The sequence below is a fragment of the Rattus norvegicus genome, chromosome 1 (assembly GCF_021556685.1).
Source record: "Rattus norvegicus strain SHRSP/BbbUtx chromosome 1, alternate assembly SHRSP_T2T, whole genome shotgun sequence".
In the NCBI taxonomy this organism is placed as follows: domain Eukaryota; kingdom Metazoa; phylum Chordata; class Mammalia; order Rodentia; family Muridae; genus Rattus; species Rattus norvegicus.
Window position 1 is genome coordinate 56,645,963 of NC_141534.1, and position 17,784 is coordinate 56,663,746.

Here is a 17,784-nt window from a genome sequence, read left to right on the forward strand (position 1 = left end):
GGGGAAAGTTTGTGGAAACGCTGTACTTTTAAACTACCCCCGTAGTTATGCTTGCTTAGGTGGCACAAATTGCCTGCTTACTGAAATTGAGCACACTGTCTTCGCTATTTTCTTTCTCCATTTTTAGTGTGGGATTGTTGCATTACCATATATATCTGTGTACATAGGTGCACGTGGAGGCTTGCCCTGAGGTTGACAGAAATTATCCTCAAATTACTGTCTGTTACTCATTGAAAGAGCGTCTCTCAATGGCTAAGCTGTTTGCCTTGTCTTTCTAGCATTTATGTAATCTTCGGTTGACCACTGGGCCATCTGTAGTGTGTATATTTATTTTTGAAAGTTACTGTCAAGAGAATATATTGTCCCTTTTCTACATGGAATTGTTTCTTGGTTTATTAGACTTTTGTTATATTTTAAGTTGTATTCATAACTTTTTGGGAGACTGGTTATAGGCCTATGTCACAAACCCTGCCCTTTTCCTTGAACTTACATTTAGTTGATGAGCACAGATTGGGTTTTAAAGTTCTGCTCAGACCACAGCTTAGGTGTAGCTTGTCTCAGCAGCAATACAGAAAATTACTGAAATAATATGCAACAAAGAATTCGTTTCATTGAAACATGAAAATTCTGATGAAAATTTAGTTAGGCTAGCTAGTTGTATTTTTATGCATGATCGTTTGTGTTTTCTTCTTGTCCACCAAGATGCAGACTTACCTGGCAGTTCTGGAGCCCCTGAAAACCTGATATTTAAAGAGCATCTGCCCCACTTTTCACAAGGTCCTGATGTGTCTGACAAAATGAAAGCCTCTCTTAAGTTAACAGAGCTTGAGAATGAACTGAACAGTAAGTGAGAAGAGAGAGGTCACCTGTACTCAAGCAGGTCTGACCTAGGCAGTAGATTTGTGGGGTGGGCCTAAAGAAGAAGGAACAAATGTACTTCTAAGTGATGTTTAATTTCTTTTTCTGAAATGGTTGCAACTGAGAGATGTTCCAAATCCAAGAAACTTTGTTTTACTTTACCAAGAAAACCCTGCCTACTTCTTAGTGATCTGACTAGAGTGAAGTTACCCGTTCTTGTTAGCTGTGGGGAATCTTGGACACAGAGGGCAGAATGATGGGCTGTAAAGATGACAGGGTGTTTCCTCTACCCTATCTTCTCCATTGTCATTCCAAGGAGAGTAGGCCTAGAAATTATCTTTCCCTTCTTTCTCCAAACTCCATTTGCCTACCAGTTATTGATATCCGAGATTTTCAGACCACTACTGTGTCATAGTGGACCCTGTCTGCAGGAGAAAGTCTCTCAGTGCAGGTAAAATGTTGCCTGTAAGTTCTTTAATTTGCATGAGGTGGCTAGAAGGAGGTTTTATGTAAGGTGCAAAACACATCATTCTTCAAAAATGTGAGCCTCCCTATCTATTGTAACTATTTGAGATTGAATATCTAATTCATAATTTAATTTCAAAAATTCTAAAGAAAGATTTTGGATTTGATCCTAGGGATTTAATTTTAAAAATACAAATCATCATTAGACTAATCACTGGTGGAAATTAAAGATGACAATTCTGTTCTAAAGTTAACTAATATTTCAGAGGCTCCAAAGGATCTAGAGCTCTCAAAGCATTACACAGCATTCTTGCAGGTAGGAGCAAAGGCGTCTGAGAAGAATGGGAGCTCGTGGGTGGCAGGCAAACACAGCTATCTCAGACCTTGAACATTTAGTAAGGAGATTTAGATACACTGTCAGGAAAGGAAGAAGCGTGTTGCTGTGCCTCCTGTGACTTAAGTGCTATAAGAACACTTGTTGCAGTTGAGTCTGCATCTCTTTCTCAGCATAACAGTTATTTAATTTTAATTTAATTAACGCTGTGAGAAATGAACATAGAACCTGTATGGTTGACTGAAGGACCCTACAAAACATTATCTGTAAGGTAGGCTTGCAAGATGGTAGAGCGGAAGGGGAAGGGCCTGCTCTCTGGGAAGTCTGAGGCAGGATCGCTAGTGGGCTGGGAAAGAGATGCCTCCAGGTGAGATGGGTACGCAATGCCACAGTAAATTGATTTGTATTTCACAAGTACTGTGGCGACCTTGTATTTCTTGAGAGGACAGGTGCAAAATCCTGTGTTCAATGAACCAGTAAGCTAGACTGGAAAATTTCTGTGGGTAGGCATAGTGCGCATGTGCGTGAGTGGCCAATGAACGATACCCGCCCCCCCCCTCTCGGATTTAGCCACGCCTTTCATTCGTTACTGTGGGGATTTTCGGAACAGAGGTTGTGGCAGTTTCAGCATCAAATACCTGTGAGTATGAAGGGAGCCCAGGGAGTTTGAAACCGCCCCTCTCTTCTCTCAGGAATGTGGGAAAAATAAGAGAATTGGGATTGGCTTGGTAGCACTGTTTTGTGAGTCTTATCTTGAGTTCCCTTGAGATGGAGGCCAAGATTCTGCTTCTTTTCGGAATCTTAGGGAAGTTGACCTGTTTACTCCCCACTGTCTTTATGGCTCCTTTCTCCAACTGCCACTTGGGTCCTCTCTGACCTCTCATTTGCTGCATCAGCACATCAAGGTCTCCTGACTTGGCACCTCCCTCTGCTATGCTGAACATCCACAGACTCCATACTGAGCAGGATTTGGGAGTACAGCTACTAACACCAAGAATTATGTAACCCTACGCGTTCCCTTCTTAGAGCACACAGTAGAAAAAATAGACCGATAAAGTGAACAAAAATATAAACACTATGCCTGATAATGGCTGCCAAGCAGAGAGTCTGAACATTACATGATCTAAACTCAGCCCCACCCTAAAATTAGAGTCCATGTCTGGGCTACAGGGACAGAAAGCTCCTGTTCAACAGGGGAGACTGAGGGATTAGAAGACAGAGGTCTCTGTGGAAAGTGATATGTGACCAGCCAGGGCTTGTGGTATACTGGAAACATGACAGAGGCTGAGGGAATGGGAGCTCAAGCCCCACCGTCCTAGCCAATATCTAAAGACTATGCTGTGACCTTAACCTGAGAGAAGACGATCTGTTCTGCCTCTTAAAGGTGAGTTTGTAGCAGGTTTTCTTCCTGACCAGAGACGTAAGATGACTGCATGAGCAGCTCCTTATAAGAGAAGGCTTGACTTCCCAGTAGAAAACAAGGAACTCTGTGGGCATGCTCCAAGGGAAAGTGGTGAGAGCCACAATCAGCATTTTTGATCTTTGCAAATTTGCCTAAGTGGACATTGAAAGAAGAAACCTTTGTTCCAGCAACAAGTGTTAAGTTCCCTGGGGACCGCACAGCTCTGTCTGTTTCAAGACCCAACCCAGCTATCCAGAAGCTTCACCCTGGGACTGTACCTTAGCACCCAACTCAGGACCACTTTATCTCACCTCGAGAGACAAATCTTAGGACTTAATACTTAGTCCCATCTACCCCAAGATCGACCTGAGCTTACAGCAGTGAATTTCAGGCTCCAGGACACACCAAGAACGCACACTGTAATATTTTTGGGCTGCCTGCAGAACTGAGCAGAGGTTTCTGTGGGCTTGAGATTGGAAGTCTTAGGTCCAAGAGTTGGTTCCAGTTCTCCTCAGTTTGTAGGTAGCTGATTCCTCTTGGTGTTCTGTGGTTTCTCCCTGCACCCTTTAAGTGTCCGTGGCTCTAGGGTTCCCTTCATAGGACCCCAAAGACATTACAACAGAGCCGACCTTTCAGGCTTCCTTGAATCAATCACCTTGAAGGCACTGTCTTTAAGTGTCACCTGCTGAGTGTCAGGGACTTCATCCTTCACCATATGAATTGGGGTATCTTGTCCAAGCTAAGGCACTCAAGAGAGAATCGTAGGGTCAGGGCAAACCTGACAGAAATTTCTCACAGAGCCCCATTCTAATTGGACCAGACTTTGTAAATGTGTCCCATGTCTTTTTGGCACTGCTATCCAGCATTGTTCTCATGATATGACTTTGTCATTTACGGGGAGAAACTGCACAACAGGCATCCCATGAAAAAGGAAGAACAAGACAGGCAACTTGTAGATGGAATCCTATTATAAATGGCAGAGACCCTAAGGAATCTGCTAAAGTTTAGCATTGAACAGTGAGTTATACCAGACCAATGAATATGAGTTCTGTCAGCAGAAATAAAGCATTTCTATATCTTAGCAGTAAACAAAACAATAGTTGGGAAAATTTCTATGTCATACACCATCTTTAATAAAAATCAAAAATATTTTCAAATTACTTTGAGCAAGCACATACTAAACTTTTAACTATAGCTTCTATTATTGTTTGAAATCTAGGAAGTAAGTAAATTTCATCAAAACATTACAGAGATTTTCATACTCAGAATACATGTAGAAATTAACAGTGTATAACTCGTAGGTTTTCATTACTCAGTATATAACTCAGAGGTTTTCAAACTCATATTGTGGATTCTCTTTACCAATCAGAGTTTAGAAGTGCAGATAATGCTGTCTCCAGGTGGTCACCCATACTCTGTGAGAAGATTTAGAGAGTAAATTCCCTAACAGGAGGGTCCGCATCCCAATCTGGAGATAGAATTCCCTTCAAGAGGGTCTAAATCACCTGCACGTATGAGCCCCCTCAAAGGAAGGACTGAATCTCCTGCAGGTGAGAATGACAAGAATGAGAGGGTCCATAGGAGGAGGGACTTAATTTCTTCTCTGATGAGACTGGAGCACCAGCAAGAATTTGACTCTGTAGTCTGAGAGATTATTTTCAGTATGATGTTCTGAGTTCCCTGAATCCACAGCTGGAACACTGAGCCACCATCAGGAACACTGCACCTGGACCAGTTGTCTTAAGGGCATTAAATACGAATTTCACTTCTTTGGCTTATAAAACCCCACCATGCTCTAGCTTCCTTCCAACATCCACCCTTCATTCCCCACCATCTCAGCTTCTCAATGAATCCTTCCTCTCCTTGATTTTCCAAGCCTACCTATGTCTTATGATCACCTACACACACACACACACACACACACACACACACACACACACACACCTGGCTTCGAAGGGATCAGATTATGTTTTTTAAGGCTGAACTGTTTCTATGGTTTTCTCTGTAAACCCTGCTTCCCAGCTACTTTCTCTGGCAATTAACTGACCAAAGGTTAAAGAGTCCAGAGTGTAAAGCTTGCACCCCTGGTAGTCCTCAGGTCTGGTGCTGATGGGCTCAGAGCCATGGGGTGTGTGAGTAGCCGGCCAGGCCTTGCTGAGGCTGACTTGTCTTGTCTCTGCAGTATGTGCCCACAAAACCGGAAGAGGGTAAGATATTCTAGATGTTGAGTTGCAGATGGCTGTGAGCTGACTTAGAGTTGTTGGAAAACAAGCGAAGGTCCTCTGCAAAGGCAACTAGTGCTCTCAAACCCTGAGCGATCTCTCTAGTTCTTGCTCTGAAGGTTTTCTGATGTCCTGTTGATTACTGTCTGCTCCACCAGCCTGTTCCACAGGAATCAGTCTTATGATTGTGTAGCATCACAACACCAAAAATAGTTTAATCTCTTACTGGATGCCCTTAATGATTTTTACAAATGATAAAAATTGACTATATTTGTTTTTGAATATTGACAGTGCCTCTGGAACTAAACTCAATCAGCTAGTTCCTTTCACTTCTATCCATCTCACAAACTCACACAGTATATTCTTTTTTGTCCTCAGTGTACCATGTATTGCTGTAAGCACCAGCATTGTTAAGGCAAGCAAAAAGAGATTTACAAAACCTTCAGAATTTGAAATTTACATTCACTCATAGCTTGTACTACACATCATTAATTCCACCTTTCAGGAGAGAGAAGGTCTCTTTACTGTCCAAACCTCCCTTATCTACAGGGTGAGTTTTAGGACAGCTTCAGTTTGTGGTGACACTCTGTCTCAAATTAACCAAACAACAACAACCCAACCACACTCACACACAAACACGTGCATGGAACACACACACACACACACACACACACACACACACACACACACACACACTGAGAGAGAGAGAGAGAGAGAGAGAGAGAGCGAGAGAGAGCACTGTCCAGTTGCTACCCTTCTCATTCCTAAAGTGACCTTTCAGTGTAATTGTATTTTAACCTCAACTTCCTCAGTCCTTCCAGTGTGGAGGCTTCTGTTAAACCTGCAGCAATTGGCAACTGACAGCAGACCAGTTTCTGCTTGCTGGTGGGGAAATTGGGTGGTGTTGTTTTGTTATTCTGTACTCCCTTAGCCGACCTCCCTAAGCCCTGAGAAGATTCCATTCGCTTCCTTCAGACGACTTTAGTGTTTTTAAGTCATACTCCACAAAGTAAGAAACCATTTGTTCTGACTGCAGCATTTAGGATCATGTTGAATAGGTACCAGCAGAATGTACGCTGTTTAAGAAGTAGATCTGTGGGTTAGGATTAGCTGTAATTTTATCTGCTGAGTGAGTGAGTGTTTGCTTCATGTCCTTGCACCTTTTGCCTTCTGTGGTACTTTTATTCCTATAGACTAAAGGGTTTTAGTTTGTGTTGGCTCCTTCTGCGATTTCAGTGTCCAATACCTCTAGACCTATACTGTAAGTGTGACCAGATTAACAGGGCTGTTGATTTTCCATGGAGATGCTTGTTTACATTTTTACTTAATCCACATCTTATGTGCAAGAGGAGGGAGAGCAGCTTGCTGGCTCTGCATCAGCACACAGTGACCCAGAGTGAAGGTTCTCTCTGTTACTGATTCGAATTCCTGAATCACCATGACATTTTGCATGAGCTATCCTCCACTGTCTCGGGCATTTGAGTACTCCTTTCCCAGTTGGTGACTCTGTTTGGGAAGATCCAGGAGGTATGCCCTTGCTGGAGAAAGAATGTCAGCGGGGCTGGGCTTTGAGGTTTTAGTGCTCTGCACCACTCCCTGTGCACTCTCTGCTTTGTACTTGTGATTCTAGATGTCATACCTCAGCCTCCTCCTCCTTCCGCCATGCCCTGTAGTCATGGAACTTAACCTCTGCTAACACATGTTCTCTGAAATAGAATCACTAATGTCCTACTTGTTTTATAGTTTGCTGTGCTCATGGCATTTCTGTCACAGAAATACAAAGGTAACAAATGCAGAAGGTGACATAATGGAGTGGACTCTTGCTGTGTGACACCTCATGATGCCAGGTTGTTTCTTGTTTTGGGAAATATGTAAGAATTCCAGTGCTCTAAGAAGAGTTTAATGGGCTATACTGGCAGGCACTTGGGAGTCAGGAGTGCCAAGAGGTATTCAGACTGTGGAAGCCCAGGAGAAGGGGATTCAGGAGGAAAAAATGTTTGTAACTGGTCTAGGATAATTCCTACAAAGCTTTTACAAAAATGTGGCTTCCTTTCTGCCCACATCCTAAAAACTTATCTGAGGCTAAATTTAAAAGTAATAAACAAATTTCTTTGATGAAAATTTGAAGAGGGCCCAGTATGGCCTCGGTCTTACTGTGGTTATAAGTCTTCAATGAAAAAGAACAAATGGGGCAAAAAGAAATACAAAATGTAGAGTTGGGAAAGAAAAAGACACTGGGAAGATTAATATTATAGCCAATGCCTATACCAGAAGAGAGCCTGAAATTGCTTGGAGATTAGCACCTTAATAAGAGGCCATGTCTCCTCAGGTGAAGACATCACTCAACTAACTTAGTAATCTGTGGTAGAAAGTGACTTACTTAGAGTTTTCCTGCTATTAACAGACACCATGACCAAAGCAACTCTTATAAGAAGAACATTTATTTGGGTTTGCCTTCAAGTTCAGCAGTTTGGTTCATTATCATCAAGGTAGGGGCATGGTAGCATCTAGGCAGACATGTTGCAGGAGGAGCTGGGAGTTCTACATCATCATCTGAAGGTTGCTACTAGAAAACTGATTTTCATGCAGCTAGGACAAGGAACATAAGGGTCACATCTACAGTGACACACTTCTTCCATCAAGGCTACACCTATCCAATGAGGGCACATCTTTAAATAGCCCCACTCCCTGGGCTGAGCATATTTAAATCACCACATGAACATTAGCTATTTTCAGTTCCTGGTATAACTTTTGATCAGAAGCTGCTGCTACTGTGGTTCATGGGGCCCAGGTCTTTGTAGAAATCAAGCATCTTCTCATGTACTCTCATCAGTCACTGGAAGTAAGGAAGCTCAAGAAAGGACTGCTGTGTGGACTGAGACAGCTGAGCAAGTCTGCTTTGGGAAGGTGTGTCAATTTTTATCTCTACATAAAGACAGTATGAGGTTTACCTGACCTTACCTGGCCAGTTTTCATGTTTGGAACCCCTGGACCCTATTCATTGTCCGGTAGGAAAGTGTCATTTTGCACTCAAAGTCAACTTGTGCCTATCATGTACCCAATGTTGATAGATGACTTAAGAATGTAGGTTTGAAAGGTGTCCAATTCTAATCTGGGAGGGAGAACAGCAGGCCTGAGAGGAACAGGCCTCATGTGCAGAGGGAGGTCCATCTGTACATGGTTGGGAGAAGTTCAGAGAAGGTTAGTCAAACCTGTGTATCCAGGAGAGCTCAATTAACTGTGGAAACAATAAGAGTAAAGGTAACTTCGAACTTGGAGAAAGAGAAGGTTTGTTGCAACTGTTTGTGGACTGTGCTTCAGAGATGATGAGACATAGAGAAGCTCTGTCTTGGGTTCATGGCACTAAGCATCCTAGCTGAGCACTTCATATCTTAAGTTGGTATGATTTTAGGGGTCTTACACAAAGGTTATCACCTTATCTACCAAGAGCATCTTGCTTTACTTCTAGCAGTCACATGAATTTAAATTTCCTACTTGTTTGTGTTCTTTCTTTCTTTCTTTTTTTTTAAACTTGAGTATTTCTTATATACATATCAAGGGTTATTCCCTTTCCCGGTTTCCGGGCCAACATCCCCCTAATCCCTCCCCCTCCCCTTCTTTATGGGTGCTCCCCTCCCCATCCTCCCCCCATTGCCGCCCTTAAAAACTCACTGATTAGTTTTAGCTGAGTCTCCTGGGAGACTTTGCTCTTAAGTGCTGTAAATTTTAAATATTTGGTGATTAACATAAATAACTATACATAGGTCAATACAGGGCCCACACTGACATCACCTTGCTATCTGGAGCTGTTAACTCCTGGGCCAAGGGTCTCAAATGTCTCTGCCTCAGAAAGAAATGTGGTAGTTTGATTTCATAATCTACCTACATTCCTTCTGTCACCCAGGATATCTGCTAGAATGAGAGGATTCTGTCCCATGCAGGACAATCTAGATACTGTTTCCCCAGCAGGAATGAAAGGACCACTTCCTGCCTCTCAGGGGAAGTCCCTGGTGTTCACTGTAATGTCACCCAATAGTCCCACCTTGAATCTGCTGTTCCACTTGAGCCTGGAGCCTCCTTTTATTCTGGGAGATAAACAGGTATCTCCAGCTAGGAAGAGTGGTCCAAACATGAGATTTCGTGAGGGCAGTGAGAATGGTGTATACACATTGAGGGTTTCAGATTGAATGATACTGAACTTAATGTACTTCCTATTAGAGTCATCTGTGAGTGACATGTGAGCTTTGTATTAAAATTTACCTTTAGGCTCAAGAATTCATGGTATGTCAATGCCCTACTTGCTTTTGAAGATATCCAAGGAACTGCATATAAAAGAGAAAATACAGATCAGAAAATGTTCCTAGGTGTACAGCACTTGTTTACATGTGCAAGTCCTAGTGCCCAACTCCAAGAGCACACATTATGCCTTAGAAATAGATGATAAGCACACACTCTCTCTCTCTCTCTCTCTCTCTCTCTCTCTCTCTCTCTCTCTGTGTGTGTGTGTGTATGTGTGTGTGTGTGTGTGTGTGTGTGTGTGTGTGTGTGTGTGTGTGTGCTTTTATGTGTATGTGAGAACCTGAAGGTGAGCTCAGGGTCTGCCTGGCCCACTTGGGACAAGGATCCCACATTGTTTGAGTCACATGTAGACAAGTATAGTGTTGTTGGTGTGACCAGCATATAAACATTGGGACACGAGAGAACTATTTACAAAGCCAACAGTTTTGATTGATTTATGTGAATTAGGGCAGATTTGAGAGCACACTTAAGAGTTTTAAACTGTGTTTGAAAAAATTAAACAGTATTCTTGGAATAGTTTCTTTGGAGTAGACCACCGAAGGCCAAATTTTATCTGATTGTTGGTGAGCACCTGTGGGTTTTTGTGTTCCTTATGTAGTGTCCCTTGGGTTTTGGTCAGACAATGTAAACCTTATCATTTTCACTTTTTTTTAACATCTCAAATGATAGCCCACTTTCCAGGTGCCACTCCACAAACTCCCACTCCTACATCTTCAATCTCATCAGTCCATCTTGCCACTATGATGGTGCTCCTAAACCCACCACCATTTCCAAACCCACCATTCCATCATCCTCCTATATTGGGGCATCACATCTCCACAGGACCAAGGGATTTTCATCCTATTGGTTTCAGATAATGCCATCCTCTGAGATATAGATATAGATATATATAGATATATAGATATAGATATAGATATATATCACATCCCTGTACACCCCTTGGTTGGTGGTCTATTTACTGGAAGCACTGCGTGGTCCAGCCAGCATATGTTGTTCTTCCTATATTGCAGGACCTCCTCTGTCACAGGACATCCACTGTTTAAGCACCACCACTACCTCAGGAAGTCCACTGTCTGTGTGTCAACTCCACTGTTACAGGACTTCAAGTTTCTCAGCATCTCAACTATCACAGGATTTCTACTGTGCAGGAGCTCAAGTGTCTTACAACGTCCAATGTTATAGGACCATCAATGTCACAAGAACTCCTCTGTCCAAGGAACTGCACAGTCCAAACAACACTATGATTGCAGGACATTCACTGTGGAAACACCTCCACTATGGCAGGGCCTCCACTGTCCATACATCAACTCCACTGTCGCAGATCCCCCATTGCTGCAGACCTCCACTGTCACAGGACCTCCACTGTAGGAGCACTACAACTGTCGCAGGATCTCCAGTGTCTTATAACCTGCTCTATCCCAGGACTTCCACTGTTGTAGCATTACCATGGTCACAGCAACTACACTGTTTCAGGACATCAAGTGAAGCTGGACCTCCAATGATGCTCCAACTTCTCTGTCACAGGATCTCTACAGTTACAGGAATACTCCTGTATCAGCAATTCCAATTGCTGGACCTCAGTTGTCACATGACCTCCACTGTAGCCGAACCTTCAATTTTGCAGCACCTCCACTAGAGGTAGAATGACCTCCCCTATCACAGTGCCTCCACTTTCAAAGGACCTTCACTGTCACAGAACCTGCACAATTTCAGTGCCTCCGCTGTTGCAGGACCTACCTTTTCACAGGATCTGCACTGTTGCAACAACTCTAATTGCACGTTTACAAAGGCATTACTGGTTATTAGATTTGAGGCTGAATGGAATGTGATGTTACTTTCGTAAACATAAGAATGTGTTCTGTGCGTCTTGTGATTAATGGCCACTTGTGCTAGGACCAGTAACTTATGGAAAGATTCCTTGAGGTCATAGCACTCTCCACCTCACCTTGTGGAAACTGGTGTTTTTAGAGTGTGATAAACTTCAGGTGAAGGGATGCAGTCAGCAAGACCACGCTCTAGAGTGGGATACACAGCAGTCATATTGAGTCCTTGCTGGGAAGAAAAGAAATCCAGAAGAGGGAGGAGGCTTGGGTTAGAGGAAGAATCATAAAATATTTAGAGAATATAAGAAGGTAAGAATTATGGGGAACTGGAAAACAGAGCCAGAGGAAGAATGAGCACAGAGCAAACTGGGATGGACAAAGCACAAATGTACCTGGGTTGTGCCTTCTGCATGTTCTCTGGACGATCGCCTTGTGCCTCATTTCTGGGAGAACACTCTCTTCTCCCCATATAAAGTTTCTTTCTTGAAAGAAAGCAGCAACACAACTTCATCAGTGAATTTCCCCATTGAAATTTGTTCGTTCTTTCAAAGCCTCTGGGAAGGCCCTAGCTGGGGAAAGTCCTCTCAGCTGAGAAACAGCAGGAAAGTAGGTTGTCCTCTGTGTTCTCATTGCGACTGCTCTTCTAAGTGTGGTTGATTGTTGATTGAAGACACAGGGCACTTCTAGCATGTATGTATGCTTTATTCAGTGTGGGTGGCATTGGGAGTATCCTGAAAAGAAGGGTAGGCGCCTCTGCCTCTTTGACTAGGTGATGATCAAAGTCAGACACTCGACCATTGGAAGATGAGACCAATGTGTCTACGGTGTACTCACTTCTATTCCTCTTTAGTCCTAGAGGGAAATAAGTGCCATCAGCAAGGGTGGGGAATGGGGCCCTAACTGGACAAACTTGCTGAGCCTGGGTTATGCAGCCATGCCGGTGAATAGCTTCCCCTTACATTAAGTAGTAAGATGCCATGCTCTGGTTGTACCTTCCCTGATACAGTGAATCTATAATCTCTTGGCCTCAAAACCCAATATATTACATTGCTTTCACAAGTGGAGTATCTGGCATGAGAGGGATCATTTCCTCATAGGGATTTGGGAACCACTTACAGTCTTCATTGAGCATGGGTGTGTCATCACCTATGTGACTGTTAGCCCATATCTGTGATTCACTGTCATTAGGAGGCTAAGCTGCCTCTTCTGACATCCCACAGTGGGCTGGATACATACCACTCACAACCTGTCTCCTCAGCACTTGTATGACAAAATGTAACCCTACTCCTAAGTCCATATGTTGGGGGGGTTGTTTTTTTTGTTTTGTTTTGTTTTGTTTTGTTTTGTTTTTGGAACATCCTAATGTTTTCCTAGGAAGAGATCAGGTGCACCATTAGGATAAGCACCATGCTGCCAGTTCAGCATTTGCCCAAGTTTGACTTGCCTTGAAGGCCAAAGTTGATGATTTTGACTTTTCCATTCTTCTCTAACAGAATATAATCTGGTTTCAGGTCACTGTGTACTTTTACAGTGTCCATAGCCGTAGATTAAGTCTGCTAAAATTTACCCAAATATTTCCTTGACCCTGTACTCCTCTAAGGGGAAAGACTTTCAAATGTATTTGTAAAGCTGTAAAATTTCAACCAGTTTCATGATAAGTTATTAGACTTGTCTCAGACTCAATTGGAGAAGCAAGATGATGTTGGGGTTGATGAAAATCTTCATTATATTTGCCATGGTCATGTTTGGCTGGCACCATTGCTTCTTCTTTGCATGCACTTTGATAACCCCTGTAGCAGAACTTCCACTGTCCCAGCACCTGCACTATCCCAAGATCTCCACTCTCACCGGACCAATATTGCAGTAGGACGTCTGCGGTCAGGCAACTCCACTGTCTCAGACCCTCCAAATTGCAAGACCTTTACGGGCACTGGAAGTTACTGTCCCTAAACTTCCACTGTTGGAATACCTCAGCTATAACAAGGACCCCTACCATTGCAGAACCCCCTTGTCATAGCACCTCTACAATTACAAAGAAGTCCACTGTCAAAGGACCTCCGGTGTCTCAGCCCCTCCACTGTTGCAGGATCTCTACTGTCTCAGGATCACTACTGTTGCAGGACCTCCCCTCTCTCAGCAACTCCAATTTGCAGGAGCTCTCCTATCAGAGGATATCTACATTTGCTGTACTTCCGGTGTCACAGCACCTCAACTGTTAAAAGAATTTCCATACTCACAGGACCGCCTATGTCTCAGTAACTCCACTGTCCTAGGACCTTTATGTTATAGGACCTCTGCTGACACAAGATGTCCACTGTTGCTAGACTTCCACTGTCATAACCACTCAACCATTACAAGGACCGCAATTTTGGCATGACCGCCACTGTCCCATCCCCTCCAGTGTCATAGGACCTCCACTCTCACAGGATAATCCACTGTCTCAGCAAGGCCAATTTGCAGGACCTCTACTAGGACAGGATATCCACTGTAGCTGGACGTACACTGTTGCAGTACCTCAACTGTTGCAGGACCTCCAATGTTGCAGGACATGGACCCTCTCAGCTTCTAGAATTTGCAGGACCTTTACTGGCACAGAAATTCCACTGTTGCTGGAGCTCCACTGTCATTTAAAATGCGTTGTCTCATGATATTCACTGTTGCTGGACCAATAGTGTAGCAGCACCTCCATTTTTTCAAAACCCCTCCACTGATACAGGACCTCCACTTTTGTAGCAGCTTCACTGTCCAAGCAAACCAACTATTTCAGGATCTCCAGTGTCTTAGGGCATTCACTAATGCCAGTCCTCCAACGTTGTAGGATATTATCCACTTTCTCAACAGCTACACTTTGGCAGGACCTCTATTGGCAGAGAAAGTCCACTGTTGCTGGACCTCCACTGTCAGTGCAAATGCACTCATTCAGGACCTCTACTTTTCTAAGGACCTCCAATATTGCAGGGCCTCAAATGTCCCAGGACCTCAAGTGATGCAGCACCTCCTTTTTCCTATCACCTTTACTGTCCCAGAACCTCCACTTTCCCAGGAACTGTTCTGTTGCAGGGCCTCCAAAGTTAGAAGAACTGCACTGTATCAAGACCTCAACTGTTGCAGGACCTCCATCATTATAGGAACACAATAGTTACACTGTCCATCACCTTCACTCTCTTAGCACCTCCACTCTCACAGGACCTACACTGTTGCAGGAACTCCAATGTCTATGCAACTGCACTGTCTCAGGACCTCAATGTTCCAGAACCTCCAATGGTGCAGGACCTCCACTGTCATGGACCTCCACTGTTTCAGGACATCCACTCTATCACCACCTAGACTTTTGCAGGACCTCTACTGGCCCAGGATCTCCATTGTTGCTGGTCTTACATTGTCTAAAGACCTCTACTATCGCAGAAATGCCACTGTTGTAGAACCTTCACTGTCACAGGGCCTCCACTGTCCAAGAACTCCACTGTTGCAGGGCATCCACTCTTGCAGCATGTGCCTTGTCTCAGGACCTCCACTACATCAGTCAAATCTCCACTGTATCATGACTTCCACTCGTGCAGGTCTTCCAATGTTGCATGACCTCCAATGTGAAAGTAACTCCACTATCTCAGTGCCTCCACTGTTACAGGACCTACACTGTCAGAGGATCTGCACTACGGCACCAGCTCCACTGTCACATTTTTGAAAGCATTGCTTGTTGTTAGTGTTGAGGCTTCATGGAGTGTGATGCTACGTCTGAAAAGTTAAGAATTTCTTCTTCAGCTCTTATGATTAATGTCCAGATGTGCTAGATCAGTAGCGCCTGGAAGACTCAATGAGCCGATAGCCTTCGAAGCCTCACTTTGTGGTGTTCTGTTGTCTTTTGGGAATGCTAAAGTCCAGGTGAAGGCATGCGGTCAGAAGGATAACTCTAGTGTGGGGTACACATGAGTTGTGTTGAGTTCCTGCTAGGAAGGGTAGAAATCCAGAACTGAAAGAAGGCTTATGGTGGAGCAAGAATCATACAATGCTTAGAATAGGTAAAACAGAAACAATTTTGCAGAAATGGAAACCAGAGACACAGGAGGAACCAGCACACATCAAACTGCGTAGGACCAATCACAAAGGTACCTGCGCTGAGCCTGCCTGCTGCTTGTTCTTTGGATGTACTCTAGCCTTTATTTCTCAGGAGAGACACTGTGCTGTCCAAGGAGAGTTTTCTTGCTTGATTGAGCACAGGAATACTGCTTGATTTGGATATTCCTAATTTCTTGGTCCACCCTGTAAAGCATCTGAGCATGCTCCTGCTTGGGACAGTCTTGCCCTCTCCTGAAGCCCAGAGGGATAATAGGTTGTCTTCTGTGGTTTCATTGCTGCTTTCGTTCTCCCTGAGGCTGCTTGTTGACTGAAGGCAGAAGACACCCTGGCATGTATGTTTTGTCCAGTGTGGTGTCACCTGGAATGGCCTGAAGAAAAGGCCAGTCCCAGTGGTTCTTCTGAATCTTCTATGACTAGAGTTATGGACATAGGCATAAACGAGGCCATGGGGAATGACAAGTTCAATGTGCCAATGGTGGGTTGGTTTCCACTCCTCTGAAGTCCTAGATGGAAAGCAGCATAATCTTTAAGGGTAGGGAATGGAGCCCTAACTGGACTCAGTGAGGGAGCCTGGTTGTGAAGCCAGGCACCTGGATAGCCTGCCCTTTCAGTAATCCATTGAACACCATTGTCCGTTAATAATTTTTTTATTTAAAGAATCTTTATTTCTTGGGCTTAGAACTGAATATATTGCATTACTTCCACAGTTGTAGGGTGTGGCCTGAGATACCATTTCCTCATAGGGATTTGGGAAACCCTCCCATTCTTTGAATTGAGGTTGCATTATGAGGTTTGTGACTGTCAGCCTATATCTGGGGTTTACTGTGATTAAGAGATAATGATGATGGTTGACCATCATAAACGTTGACAAAGAGGAGTTCGGGGCAACAGAAGTGTAAGCACCACAGTGGTGCTTCAGAATTTGCCCTGGTTCAACTCGGGTACTAAGGCGAAATTCGATGATTTTGTTTTTTTCCATTAATAACCAAGATAAATGCTATTTGGTTTCAGGTCCCTGTGAAATATTGTGTGCCCAGGGCAGTAGTTCATCACTGCTAATATTTGCAATATATTTTACTGACTTGTCCTGCTTTAGGTAGCCATACTTTTGGATGTATTTGTAAAACTGTTGAACTTCAACAAGCTCCAAGACAAGATATAATATTGTTTTGGTCTCAATTATTTGAAGAAACCACGTGATGTTGGGGTTGTCACCCATCATCATCACTGCCATGGTCATTACTGGCTGGCATTATTATTTCTCCATTACAAGGACTTTGACAGCCACTGTCACAGGACCTAATCTGTGGTAGAACCTCCACTCTCAGGGCAACTCCACTTTCTCAGGACCTCTAAATTGCAGGACCTCCCCTGGCATAGAATGTACATTTTTGCAGGACTTTCACTCTTGTAGCAACTCAACTCTTAAAAGACATCCACTTTAGCAAGATTTCCAGTGTCTTAGCACTGCCCTTCTTGAAGGACCTCCACTATTGTAGGACCTCCACTGTTGCAGCACATCCATTCTCTCAGCATCTAGAATTTTGCAGAATGTCAACTGGCATAGAAAGTCCACAGTTGCTGGTTCTTCAATTTCATGATAAATCCACCGTATCAGGACCTTCACTGTTGCAGGACCTCCAGTGTTGAATCACATACACTGTTTCAGGGCCACCACTGTCACAGGACCTTCTCTGTCACAGGATCGCCACTCTCTCAGCACTTATGCAATCACAGGACCTCCATTGCTTTGGACCTCCACTCTCGGAGAACCTCCACTGGTCAAGCACATCCACTGTCTCAGAAACTCCAGTGTCTCGGGACATTCACTGTTGCAGGATCTCCCATGTCTTAGCACACTTATTTTTGCAGGACCTCCACTCTCGCAGACTCATCTCTACTGTCTCAGGACCTACACTATAACTGTTGGACCTCTAATGTCACAGGACCTCAAATGACACTGGATTTCCACTGTCCAATCACATTAACTGTCCCAACTCCTTCACTGTCGCAGGACCTACACTGTTGCAGGACCTCCAATATCGGACCAATTTCCTGTCTCAGGGACCTCCAATGTTGCATGACCTCCACTGTTAAAAGATATCCACAGTTGCAGGATAGCTAGTAGAGTTTTGCAGGACCTATATTGGCCCAGGACCTCCATTGCTGATGATCCTCCACTGTCTCAGAACCTTAACTAACACAGAACCTCCACTGTTGAAGCACCTCCACTGTCCTAGGATGTCCACTATTGCAGACAACGTCAGTCTTAAGTACCTCCATTTTTGAAGGACCTCCATGGGT

At 43.9% G+C, this 17,784-nt stretch overlaps 1 long non-coding RNA gene across 1 annotated transcript; it reads left to right on the forward strand.

Moving 5' to 3' along the window:
- The first annotated feature begins 2,229 nt into the window (after positions 1-2,229).
- LOC102555078 (uncharacterized) lies at positions 2,230-16,639 on the forward strand. Its single transcript, XR_015645966.1, has 2 exons — positions 2,230-2,297; positions 10,591-16,639. It is a non-coding gene; the product is annotated as an uncharacterized LOC102555078 (long non-coding RNA).
- The last annotated feature ends 1,145 nt before the right edge of the window (positions 16,640-17,784 follow it).